This window comes from Palaemon carinicauda, chromosome 16 (genome assembly GCF_036898095.1).
Source record: "Palaemon carinicauda isolate YSFRI2023 chromosome 16, ASM3689809v2, whole genome shotgun sequence".
Taxonomy (NCBI): domain Eukaryota; kingdom Metazoa; phylum Arthropoda; class Malacostraca; order Decapoda; family Palaemonidae; genus Palaemon; species Palaemon carinicauda.
Window position 1 is genome coordinate 122,460,738 of NC_090740.1, and position 9,240 is coordinate 122,469,977.

A 9,240-nucleotide genomic window follows, 5' to 3' on the forward strand; every position below is an offset into this window, starting at 1 on the left:
TTTATCTGGAAAAACTAAAAAAAAAAATCTCTCACAGGTAAGAAACAATCATGTGTTTAAGGGGATTGCTAGAAAAAAAAAAGATCATCAAGCTTCCATTTTATTTGTCCTTGTGTTTACCAATTCAATTTAAGGCTACTTTGAAATATAACAACAGAATTGTAATTCATTCTTTGACTATTATTTTCATCTAGAAAAACTCAGGGAAATTTGGCAATGGTAAGAAACAATCATGTGCTTATTAAGGGGTACTCCAGAAAACAAATAAAGTGCATCAAGTTTTCCTATTATTTTCTGTTCATATTTTTGTCAATTTCCCAGAATTGTAATTCCTTCTTTGACTATCATCATCTTATTGGCAGGGGTGAACGAGATGAAATGTGATTTGGACGTTTTCGACATAGATTTTCGTTCAAAATTCCTCTTTAATTAAGTAAATCCTCTCCAACAGTCCACTTTCCCTCGCTTCTAAAAGAAAAAAGGTGACTGGCGTAATAATTGAAAGTTCTCGTCCAGAGTGGGATAAATTATAAAGAGAGAGAACCCAACACTTTTAGAGGTTTAAAGGTCGCTTATGAATGACAGAGGCAAGGGACAGCGACATTGCCCTAGCAAACAGGACAATGCCCAACAGACTGACCATATATTATATGATCAGCACACAAGCCCTCTCTCTATACAAGTTAGGACCAGGGAAGGCCAGGCAATGGCTACTGAGGACTCAACAGATAGACCTATAGGCTCCCTCAAACCCACCAAACTTAGCTCACAAGGTTGCAGCCGCTAAAGGTACTACCGAGTTTGAGCGGGACTCGAACCCCCGTCTGGCAAACACCAGGCAGAGACGTTACCAATCAGGCCACAGAAACCCATAAAAAAGTTAAAATATGAATAATGAAAAAAAAAATATGAAAATTTCAAGCACTACGAAAACCAAGAACCGGGATAAATTTGACCTTAGCAAAGATAGGGCACCATACCCTGATTAAGAAGTCTTTGTGTTCCTAACTCTTTATCATAGTTGCGTTTAAAGCATCCAATTTGCAAATTAAGTAATGCATAACCTACCATAATCTAACATAACGCCGACCGAGACATTACTAACATGACTGTTAAACATAGGGTTTTCACAAAAAAAAAAAAAAAAAAAAAAAAAAAAAAAAGGTTTGATTGTTATACTTGAGGTTTCAAAAAATGGTTAAACTTAGGGTTTTCACACACAAAAGAAGAAGTAATTGTTAAATTTGGGGTTTTTACGTAAAAAAAAAAAAAAAAAAAAAAAAAAAAAAAAAAAAAAAAAGTTTGATGAGTCAACTTGGAGTTTTCACGATAAATGGTTTGACTGTTAAATATAGTTTTTTCACAAAAAGAAAGAAAAGTTTGATTGATTCCTTGAGCTTTAAAAAAGTTGTTAAACTTGGGGTTTTCACAAAAAAAAAAAAATAGTTAAACTTGGGGTTTTCACGTGAAGAAAAAGAAAAGTTTATTTATTAGACGGAGTTTTCACGGTAAATTGTTTGACTGTTAAACAGTTTTTTTCCCAAAAAAAAGAAAAAAAAAATGGTTTCTAAACTTGGGGTGTTCAAAAATAAAATTTGATTGTTGAACTCGGCATATGAGTTGAAAAATATTTATTTTATTAGTTATCTTTATTTTCCTGTTGCATCTTTTGTTGAGTTATTTTGCTTATTTTCTGGATTGACTTATTCGTAGCTGATTTCATAGAATGGATTTCCCCTTGTTTCTTTATTTAGTTTGAGTAAATAAACTACTTTCTGACAAAGTATATGTCACGTGTGTTAATATTAATATTTTAGGTAGCTCTTTGGTTTAAAATAAATGTTTTAATCAATTATCATGGTCAATAGACAAAAATAAACGTAACAGAGTGGGAATCAGTTAAATTTTCTTGGAGATGTATTTCATATATATATATATATATATATATATATATATATATATATATATATATATATATATTTGTGTGTATATATATATATATATATATATATATATATATATATATATATATATATATATATATACATATATATAAATTGTATACTGCCAATTATATGAATTATTTCTGTATAATTATGTATTATTTTGCCAAAGATTATAGAATCTCTCAGAATCGATATATTCAAGTAAAACACATTCTTTATAATCAGAGAATACCTGCACCCATCCTATGAATACAATAATGTTTTACTAAACTACTGTTGAAATTTGAATTTCAAGATCAAGAAATGTATCCAAACGAAGAAAGCAATTAATACTTGCATAAAACAAGTCATATATATATACATATATATATATATATATATATATATATATATATATATATATATATATATATATATATATATATATATATATATATACTATATATCTACATATTGTATATGTAATAAAACCAGATAGCTGAACTATCGGTAAAGCAATCGCATAGCAGTTATAAAAAAATCGATGAATATGTAATAATAGCTCTTATTCTCGCCCGCCGTAAAGATGTCTTTCAAGAATTGGACAAAGCGAGCGAGAGTTACATTGTTATAAATACATACTGCCTTTCTCTGTTTAGAGTCCTTGGCTTTCCATAGCGAAGCTTCCTCAGGCTGTGTTGACGTTCACTGGAACAGTTGGGTGGTTGTTGTTAACCGGTAAGGCTGTGTTACTTGGTAAGTAATGAACTGCGTTTAGTTGCCTTTCACTTTTCTGTGATTGTAATACTTTCATGTTGTATGGTAGCTTGTTTTAAATATGCTGTATCTGTACTCTAAATATCCGTGTCTTTACTCTCAAATCTCTATATATTTTTCTGTACAGGTATTTTAGTATCTTAAATATCCACGTTTTCCCGTTTAATTGTATTTTCATGTATTTTCAGAAGAGCAAATTTTGGGATACTTTGATTACTTAGAAGTCTATAACCTGGATGGCTTCTTAATTGTTTGAGACGGATACATTACCTTTGCGAGATCCACGTGTCGCTAAATAGACAGGATGATATCGTTGTATGCTGGTGATGTATTTTTCAGTCTAAACTAAAAGGCAAGTATTTTTTAAAGTTTCATTTTTAATGTCCTTTAAAGCAAGCTAGTCCTCCCCGATTGGGGGCGGCGCCCCCAATCGTGGGAGGACGTTCCCTATAGCAGACGGTAGACCGTTGAGGTCTACCGTGTGTTATAGGGAGGCTTGCTTTTAAACCCTTAATCTTAAGTTCGGTGAGTGTTCAACATTTTGTACTTTATTTAGGTTCTCCTGTTAACTTAAAGCCTGTTGATTTTAAGTTTGAAGTAAAAGTTGCTTCTTTGTTTTTAATATTACATTATTTATTCAAAGATTCATTATATAATAGTTTTATCTTTATATATATTCAAAGATTATTTAGGTTTTTCAGTTAACTTTAAAGCTGCTGATTTTAAATTAGAAGGAAAGTGCTTCTTTGTTTTTAATATTACTTTATTTATTCAGATTCATTATATATGATAATTTTATCTTTGTATCTACAATGTCCAAAAGTATATGGATTTATATATGTTGCAAGGTAAATTAATTTTATCATTCTTGCAAGTTATTATTACAGGCTTAGGATATTGGTCATTTATGTAGGGATACTAGACATTAAAAGAAATTTTCTGATAATTGACATTTTTTTTCAGGTTGGACAGTGCGACTCCAGGATTTGAATAAAGTTACTTAATTCTTCAGCTGCCACTTTTACCCCAAGACGGATTGGTTTGGTTGAAGATTTAGATGGTTACGTCGTATCCTGCTAATGTCTGAATGAATACCCCGGATATGGCAGTTCGGATTGGTTGAAGACTTGCCAGAAATACAAGAAAATAAAATTATTTTTTTAAGAATTTCCGTTGAAATTTTAAATCCAGCTCTTGCTGGATGTCAAAATTCTGATAAGATTTTTTGGTAAGTCATAAGAAGAATTAATTAAATTAGGTCATTATCTTTGGCTAGATAATTAACTCCAGTGATTTTGATAATTTTGCTGGAGATTTTGCCTGAGAGTTTTTTGGTGGTTCTAGCAGAAAATCCTGACAGTTAGCCAATGAAGAAAATTGAAACTTTACTTTGTGGTATTTGAATAAATTTTAAACTTTCACAATTAAATATTCTTTATTACTTCGTGGTTGTCCTATTCGCTTGATGTTTAACCTATTACTGAAGTATATAAATGTTCAATTGAATGTTAAATCTTTATTTGGTTTCAACGGTTCAAATTTTGGTTTCAAAGGTTACTTGGCTTTGCTATAAAGAAAACCGTATGGTTAAATCTTGAAATGTGTATATGAGAACAGGTATGTGTATGAGACACGGGTACATGGAAACATACTGGGTAATTTCATTTAAACTTCACGATTATAGATTTCAAATGTGAAACCTTATTGCCTCTTACCCAGCTATTCGCTGATTGGAAAATGGTAATTGAAAATTCACTGATTGGTAAATGATTGTCGTTTCTCGAAAGTTTAACTGATTGAAAAAGTATTAATGATTCAGATCGATAACTCATAAATTGCTTTCAAGCTTAAACAATGGAACACATTATGAAAGTTATGCATATATTTTTAGCTTATCCCTAAAATACGAACATACGTAGTCTGCTAAGAACTTTGGTGTATTGATGCAACTATAATTAACATAAACTGATTTGATTTATTGAATATCCCAACTGTGATAATGTTTATCAAAATAACGTACCGTCAAAATAAGCTTTTACATTTTGCCACTGTTATGTTACAACATTAATTGGCAAAGCAGGATGAATATATATGCCCTAGGGCTCAAACGGAGAAGAAATGGCCAAGTGAGGAAAGGAAGTGAACCAGAAGATAAGCAATGAACAATGAAATTCGTATATTTCAGGAACTCTCATTAAAGTAAATCTTGAATAAAACAAAAACTGGTAGGTCAGTTTGTTCGAAATAACGTTCGTTGGAAGTCTGAACTTTTGAGGTTTCGTCTATTCAACCAAGGCCCATTAAAGGACCTTGGATTCAACCACCAGATTAGGAAGATCTATCCAGAACTTGATCCCACTAGAAACCGGTTTAGAATGTGACTAATCAGATGGAAAAGGCAGGACTATTAAAATTAACTCATGTCTAGTAGTAAGAGTTGGATGTTAATGTACGGGAAATTCAGTCTGTAAAGGATGGTCGGAATTTTGAGAATAATTATCAAACATAAATAATGTACTAACAACGATGGTGCCAGAGATTGATATCAGATCAGGAATAAGAATTCTGATAAGTTCATATCAACAAATTAAGATCGTCCCCACACAGGAAAAATTTCTTGAAACAGGTCAAAATGAAACTGTTTAAACACTAAATGCTGAACAGATTGAAACCTAGATAGGCCATCAGTATCATTGAGAGATTGGTTAGATTTATGATTTCCTGTTATGAGCTTATTATTTCGGCTGAAATAATTTGGTTCTGAAATACAGGTTATAGGGTAAATGTAAAGGTGTTAGTCTAGGATTTTATCACCAATAAAAGCAAACTTGTAGAGAGAAAGCAACTGAAGAATTCATAAATTTTATTGTTGTGTAATGATAAACTGTAGCTAAACTTCTCTTCGTTTATGCATATTATATTTAGTAAACTATTCTTTTAACAAAAGAAACCTTTCTAGGTCTTTGGTGTAGTATTTTAATACAATGAAACCTATTTTAAACTTTTATAAGTAGTTTTGTTTTACCATTGGAGCCCATGAAATAGACAAAAGAGTACAACTAGTAAATATCATACAAGCAATGATTTTTGCTGTACTGAAATTTTAAATAAAACTTTATCAAAACATTTTACTTGCAGGAGGCTCAAAAAAGGGTGGAGTCAATTTCAAGAAAAATGTTAACTTATGCGTCTCAAGGTCTTTATTCTCTCGTAATCTTAAAAGAAAAATAAATTCTAATTTTTCTCAACGATTTAATAGCAAGGAAAGTTGAAAGCTAATTAAACTAAAGCTCCCTAAACATTAAATTTTCATCTTAAAAACTTGGTAGTGAAGATTTCTTTGAAATCTTCATTAATTTATATATATATATATATATATATGTATGTATATATATGTATATATGTATATATGTATATCTATATCTGTATAAGTATTTATATATATATATATATATATGTATATATATATATATATGTGTGTGTGTGTGTGTGTATATGTATATATATATATATATATATGTGTGTGTGTGTGTGTATATATATATATATATATATAATGTGTGTGTATATGTATATATGTATATATATGTATATATATGTATATATATATATATATATGTGTGTGTGTGTGTATGTATATGTATGTATATGTATATGTATACATAATATATATATATATATATATGTGTGTGTATATTTTTATATATATATATATATGTGTGTGTGTGTGTGTGTGTGTTTTATATATGAAGGAGTTTAAGATACAGAACGTTGAATTATAAGAGTTCGTATCTGGGGAAAAATCCACTCTTAGAATTATTAAAGTGTTTATGGGGCTAACAGCTGCAGTAGATATGAAACGACCAATAGAGAGTTTTATGGGCTGATACTTCTGCAGTTTAAGAATTACAAGGCTTTTAAAATTTTGTGATATTTCTCATTCTGTTCTGGTGATTTTAACAAAAATATATATATATATATATATATATATATATATTCTTTAGATTCTTAAAATTAAATGCTGCATTTTGAAAAAATTTTCATTCTGTACAACAATGCAGATCGTATTAACGATCGTTCTGTATTGTAAGGAGTTAAATTTTTTCGTATATCTGGAAGTTTAAATTCATACCAACATTTTAAAACAATATCTATAGAACTCAAGATATTTCATTATCTATAGGCTTTGCAAACTATGTTTTTATATTAATAGTGGAGACACTGGACCCAGGGTTGGGTGGTGGCGACCCCAATTTTGCAGGAAAAAAAATAAGAGTAAAACCTGGGGTTAGCATAGAAAAAAAAAAGTTTCACTGTTGAACTTGGCATATGGGTGGAAAAATATAAATTTTCTCAGTTATCTTCATTTACAATTTTCATCCTTTATTAAGTTAATTTGCCTTTTACATGTTTCCCTACGACTGTTCTCTTGCTCAAAAGTTAAAAATCATTTGTGATTGAACTTTTGAAAGTAGATTTATGATAGTCACGAGCGTTGGTATGAAATATATTCCAATTAGGAATTTTATATTATCATGAACATACACAGTCAAGTCCAAATTAACTACTTATCCCTTCCAATGAACAAGTGGTTTAAGTTTATATTCATATTGTATTGACTCTTATGCAAAGCCATTTTCATAAATACAATTACCTCTTGTCTGTTTATTCTCGAGGCAGAGTTGATTTGATATCTTAAATTGTGTGGCTGAAAGCATGAAAATCATAAGTGCTAATGATGGTGTCGTAAATAATCCTTTAAGATTTTTCCTAATCAGTAATCATATGGGATTGACAAGGTGAATTAAATGTACATAACTATATATATAAATATATATATATATATATATATACATATATATATATATATATATATATAAATATATATATACATATATGTGTGTGTATGTAGGAGTATATAGATATACACATATACACATACATTATATATATATATATATATATTGTATATATAATATATATACAGATAAAATATACATAAATGTATATATATAATATATATATATTTGTATATATATATATATATATATATGTGTGTGTGTCGTGTGTGTGTGTATATGTATATATATATGTATATATGGATATATATATATATATATATGTGTGTGTGTGTGTGTGTGTGTGTAAATACATATATACATATATATAAATGTAAATGTATATATATATATATAGAGAGAGAGAGAGAGAGAGAGAGAGAGAGAGAGAGAGAAAGTTATTCTCAGTTATGATATGAATTATAACTTACATTCCTCTTTTGCATAACGAAAATTTTGCAGTTATCATTTGGAAATACATTATTGATGTAGTTCATGGAAAGGACATACCTTTCTTAAGAGCATTTCACTCGAATTCTCTGATTGTTTAGAGATCTTTTTAAGATGAGTGTTGAGGTGAGACTCGCTACGAGACAAGAACAGATTTCTATTATTATGACAATAGTAACGTCACTGTTGTTATAATAATAAAAAAGGATTAGTAGGGCTTTTATATCAATATCAAGAAAAAGCGCACACAATATATATATATATATATATATTTATATATATATATATATATATGTATATAGATGTATATATATATATATGCATGTATATATATGTATATACATATGTGTATATATATGTATATATATATATATATGTGTGTGTGTATATATATATTATATATATGTATATATATGTGTGTGTATATATATATATATATATATATGTATTAAGATACGTATGTATGTGTGTGTGTAACATAATACAAATCCTTATTCCAATATAAGATTGGTTATTCTAATTTGAAAAAAAAAAAAAAATATGAAACAATACATTACAAAAAGTTCCAGTTACCAAATGAAATCATGCATAAGCCAGACGAAAAATATTTGGAGATTACATACCAGTTATAAAGTACACACACACACACACACACACACACATCTTGTGTTTATAATGAAAACAATATGACATTAAATATGCTTACAATATACTTCAAGATATTATTTAACAATAGAATTTGAGTATAGGGTTACCTCAACAGATGTGATATTAAATGGAGATCAGGATTCGAAATTAACATTTAAATACGTGATAATGAAATAATAAGTTAATGAGTGAAATGAAGGTGAGAATCTACGCGTGAAAGTACTTCAAAATAAGTAATATTAAATTTACGAAATGAAAAAGCACAATTATTTATAGTATAAAACACCACTTTTCAGAAATGAGTACTACTAAAACATATTTATGTACATGCTGTCATTATATATAAAAAAAGCTATAAAAAGTTTTAAACTTGTTGTTCGAGTTTCTGTACGTGTTTAGGCGGTTTGATAGGATGCACTATTAAAGAAAAAAAATAATAATTTGAATCGTAAATTCTCTGTAAAAATATACTGTTCCCAGCCTTATTCCACTGAAAGACAGGCAGCCGTAATTTTACCTTTATTATTATATTTTATGGGTTGGTGACCGTAATATCACTCCTTTACATCAATATATCCGTTTTCAAAAATGAAAAAATCCTG

At 28.9% G+C, this 9,240-nt stretch overlaps 1 long non-coding RNA gene across 1 annotated transcript; it reads left to right on the forward strand.

The window, feature by feature from the left end:
* The first annotated feature begins 2,645 nt into the window (after positions 1 to 2,645).
* On the forward strand, positions 2,646 to 5,680 carry LOC137655126 (uncharacterized). Its single transcript, XR_011046827.1, has 3 exons — positions 2,646 to 2,681; positions 2,891 to 3,054; positions 3,666 to 5,680. It is a non-coding gene; the product is annotated as an uncharacterized lncRNA (long non-coding RNA).
* The last annotated feature ends 3,560 nt before the right edge of the window (positions 5,681 to 9,240 follow it).